The sequence below is a fragment of the Sander lucioperca genome, chromosome 6 (genome assembly GCF_008315115.2).
Source record: "Sander lucioperca isolate FBNREF2018 chromosome 6, SLUC_FBN_1.2, whole genome shotgun sequence".
NCBI lineage: Eukaryota > Metazoa > Chordata > Actinopteri > Perciformes > Percidae > Sander > Sander lucioperca.
This window is the reverse complement of record NC_050178.1, coordinates 21,384,151-21,389,150: the sequence shown is the minus strand read 5'-3', so window position 1 is coordinate 21,389,150 and position 5,000 is coordinate 21,384,151. Positions and strand designations below refer to the sequence as shown.

At 39.5% G+C, this 5,000-nt stretch overlaps 1 long non-coding RNA gene across 1 annotated transcript in view; it reads right to left on the bottom strand.

Moving 5' to 3' along the window:
• Positions 1-1,300: 1,300 nt before the first annotated feature.
• The window catches only part of LOC116052973, a 21,205-nt gene continuing 17,505 nt past the window's right edge, over positions 1,301-5,000 (bottom strand). Inside the window, exon 3 of the long non-coding RNA XR_004897593.1 lies at positions 1,301-1,592. This is a non-coding gene — a long non-coding RNA (uncharacterized LOC116052973). The remainder of the gene's footprint in view (positions 1,593-5,000) is intronic.

Sequence of the window (5,000 nt, the reverse complement as noted above, 5' to 3'; positions counted from 1 at the left end):
ATTCATACGGTTTGATAAAGTACTTATTGGACTTTAACTTATCATTGCACTTACAATAACGTAGCTGTCCTCAATTTAGGTCAGGTGTGTGTGTGCGCGTCAGTCGCGGGGAGAACGGTAAATGTGAGATGTTCGAGTCACACACGTCTCGTCTTCATCACAGAAACTAGGAAATGAATTTGACCCGTTCTCACTCCTGATTGGTCAGTGGCTGCACGTGGGACTGCTGGGATTGTCGCGAGTAATGAAAATGCGATAGGCTGTCAATCAATGTCTTCCAGTGATGCATGCCCCTGATTGGCTACCTGCCAATGTGGCAGGTAGATTGACAGTGTTACCGGCAATTGCAAAATTCACCCACATTTGGCTGGTGGTCGTGTGTTAATTTCAGGCCCTGGGTGTAAATATATGATGAAAAGATGTTTTTCCTATCATGACTCCACATTCACCCAATGTCTCATTTTAAACACACAGTTTGTTGTTTGTCCCACACCGAGGAAACTGTTCTCTCTGCTACTCGTTCCTCTTTGATTGTCTTGATTTCATTCCCCGTTGTCTGTTTTCTTGTCCTCCTTCTCTCCGTGTGTTTGACCCTGTTCCATTCCTCATTTCATGTCTTTATTTGCTAATGCTATATCCCTTTATTTCCTATATATACATAGATTATTGTCATTATTGTAAAAACCTCATCAGATTGTTCATCTTTTCCATCAATCTGCTGATGTATGCTCTCCTATCAACACTATATCAACGAACACACTTTTCCCATTCCTTTCAGACCATTTGATTGTGTAATCGGTGCCGTCCCAAACGCTCTCATTCTACTGACAACACATGAGCCTTGTGTTGTCTTCCTGTGCTACTTGGTGTTTTTGTGGCTTACATGTTTTTCTCACTTTTCATCATGTTTTTGTAGCATTTCCTGACACTTTGTCGTGATTGTCTCTGTTTTTTTTGCCATGTTTTCTGCTTTATTTCTAACCTTTTTTCAAGTTTTTTCCCTCACTTTTGTCACTTTTTTCTACCTTGACCAGATCACAAACACATCACAGTAACGTTATGCTTTTATTGTGAAAAGAGACAGAACTCCAAACTAAACATGACACAAGTCAACGGCATTTCTAGATTTTGATGATCACAGCTTCCATCAAGAAGTTTACAATGTTCACCAGGAATCTGTTCAATCATTCTGAATTATTTCATACAAAGTTCATTCATTAGTTCATAACAATAACCTGAAATATTTCTGTTAGTGTGATCCTGTACAGACTCAACTGATCAGCAGTGAGAAACAGGAGGAGACTCTCCGTCCTACACAGAACACAGAGACACTGAGGAACCAGGAGACCAGAACCCAAACCCAGGATAGAGAGGCTGAGTGAATGTGGTGTTGAAGGTGTGGAGGAGGATCAGTGAGTCAGAGGAGACTCTGTAGAAGGACAGAGAGCCAGCAGGACAGTCCACATACACTGCTACTCTACCAGAGACAGAGGAGGAGGAGATGGATGTTCTTATGTCATTGTGATAGACAGAGTAACCACCATCATAGCAGAACAGACTCCAGGACTGATCATTCTATCCAAACAAACAGTCTCTCCTGCTGATTCCTCTGTAACTCACTGATATATCAACCACTCCTCTCCACTCAACCTCCCAGTAACAGCGACCAGTCAGACCATCTCTACACAGCAGCTGAGCCCAGTAGTCAAACCTCTCTGGATGATCAGGATATGACTGATCCTCCTTCACCCGTGTCACCTTCCTGTTGTTGTCAGACAGTTTGAGTTTTCTGTTCACTGTGTTTGTGTCCAGTGTGAGATCACAGGAATCTGACGGAGAGAAGGAGACACAACACAGCTGCAGTTATTAACCAATCAGCACGTAGATGATGACATCAGAGGGTTGGATGAGTGATGTCACAGTTTGATGAATGAAATTAAAAACAGACTTACACTCCCTCAGACCTGGTGTCAACCATCTGACTCCAGCAGGCTCCACCCTGAAAGGAGGGGGGGGGGGGGGGGGGTTACATCACTCTCACACACACAGCTTCATCCTCATCACATGTAGGGCTGGAATTTACTCATTTATATTCATATTTGGGCTGTCAATCAATTAAAATATGTAATTCAGTTTAATTTCCTTTAAAGAGTCTGTCATAAGAGAAGTTATCTCAGGACACTTTCCAGATAGAGGAGGTCTGAGTCAGGATTTATTTCATAGTACACAACAACCGTCCTCCTCTACAGCTGTTTACTGCTCCAGAAATCAGCTGATCTTATAATATATATAATATATATATAATAGGCTATTTGATGTGTATGAGAGTGTGTTCCTAGTGTACTTTATCATATCATAATGAGCAGGTCATGAGAATATTACTGAAACTACAGCTTGTTGTTTTATAGGATGGAGATGTCTGTCTCTAGTTCCTGATAAACTGATCTATAGGCTGCTATATGAACGCTGTGCTATTCAACAACAGCTGCATGGAAACAAAAGCCCTACACAGGGAAATGAATGAGATATGTTATAGAGTACAAATAACAGCATGTGCCTATTATGTTTGGACATTTTGTATTTCATGAATTAGACAACGTTTTACAACGTTTATGAGGTCGCCCTAGCTTAACAACTAGAGAAACAGCTTGACTTTAAAGGGAGTCTGGGAACTTCTTCCCTGGGATCTTACCAGTTGCTGCCCGCATCCGCTTCAAGACACTAGTACTTACGTACTGGGCCACGAACGGATCAGCACCGGCTTATATCCAGGACATGGTCAAACCATATACCCCAACCCGCCCACTTCGTTCTGCATCAGCCAAACTGCTGGCTGCTCCCTCACAGCGAGGGAGAACTAATCACTCAACGAAATCCCGACTGTTCACTGTCCTGGCTCCCAAATGGTGGAACGAGCTCCCCATCGATATCAGGATGGCCGAAAACCTACACATCTTCCACCGAAGGCTAAAAACACATCTCTTCTGACTACACCTCGGATAAAAAAAAATAAATAAATAATATTCTTGAACCTGCACTTTCATATGTCTCTTTGTAGCTTTGCTTATTTAAAGCTAATGTTCTTGCACTGACTACTTGTTGTCTGGAGTTTGAACCTTCACAGTTGAAATCACTTAATTGGAAGTCACTTTGGATAAAAGCATCAGCTAAATGACATGTAATGTAATGTAATGTAATAACAACTTACATTTTGTCAGAAACACGTTTAAAATCAATCCCATCCTCCTTTGACCGGTTGCTCTTAATGGAAACACAGCTGGATGCACATCCAGATTCAGGAGACTCTGGTCTGGTCCTGATAGAAAAATACATTTATTGAAGATCACATGTTCAGTTAAAGACTCCCTGCATAACATAACTGAGAAAATATATAATTAAGATCATGTATATGAGCCTAATTATTAAAATAAATGTCAATAATGACTTACTTTCTGACAGAAACACGTTGATTTAAATCAATAAAAATATCCTTTATAAGATTCTACTTTAATAAGATGCCCCTGTTCTTCAGGAGGAGTTGGTTCTTTCAAATGTTTAGTAATGTTGCTGACTTCATAAAGTAAATGAAACCATTTCACAGCTGCTGCTTTGACCAATCAGCTCCCTAGTTCACTCAGAGCTGTGGAGATCTGCCAATGAGAGGCTAATAAATAACTAAAGGAGACATACAAGCAGGAATGTCTGTAGTAATAGTACAGTGTAGTGTAGTAATATCCTACATACTGGTGAATGTGGGGACATTTTATGAAACTAATAAGGTTATTGTATACCAGTGGCCACCTTTTCCAGGTACGAGTGGGGAACAGAGAGTTAGTGTGTGATGTTGTGTTAATGTTCATATTTCTGTCTGTAGTTGCAATTTGACTGTCTGGCAAAAATGCTGCATCATGCTTACTAATCAGTGACCATGTTTGTAAACACAGCAGAGATCCCTTTGATCTCTGTAATCAGCTAACGACCATATCACCAGCTGTTAGACTGCTCCCATTAAGAGACACTGAGAGTGACATGTGAAAAGAAGGCTCAGACAGCTTAAACTATAGGTGGCATCAGTGAAATGACATCATTGGGAGCGCCACAAGGCCTTTGCGAACGTATTGGTATATATTTTGTGTAGATAATATAAGAAAATGACTCTGAAATTGCAGTTTCAAAATACTCTTCGTTTGTGTTTTGGCTGAAGAGAGAATGAGGATAAATAACGTTATGGTCATTGAGAGATTTACCAACCGTCTTGTCGCTCTGAGGCATTTAATTCAAAAACTGTAAAAGATCAAAACACTGAATAGAGTCTGAATAGCTGAATCTTTCGAGAATGGTTTAAAGTTTGAATCACATCTGTAGGTGAAAGAATGTAGGAGGAGATACATTTAATTACAACTAGAAAATGCATTTCCTGCAGAAAATGCGTGGGAATGCTGAATAGCTGAATTGCTAAAGCTAAACTAGTTGAATAGATGCTTAAATCAGTAAGAAGAAATTGAAGTAGTGAGAGTAGTTGAAAAAGTGGAAATCGTTTTAATACGTATGAATTTCATTAAAAAGTTAAAAGCTTATGCTAAACTGAACTGTTGGCTTCAAAAGTTGAATAATGACAAAAGACGTAGGACATTGTGAGCTCTGAGTATATTTTCTAACTGATAATCACTCACAAATGCAGAAATATGAAACAAATAGTACGAAAAATCTTAAAGCTCAAATGCACTACACTGCTAAAAAATCAGGAAAATTGTTAGAGTTGGAAGCTGAACTACATTACCCAAGTGAAGAGCTAAAATACATTGTTAGAAAAGCTTGAAGCTGAACTGTAATACTGTCAAAGATGAAAGTTGAAATGAATTACCTACAACGGCTGAAAGAAGAAATACTTTGTATTATTATCAGACACTGCATACAACGAAAAAGCATCAATCTAGCTGATATGAGATGTGAAATATATTAGGTAAAAAGAATGGGGCTGAACAACAGAAAAGAGAGGA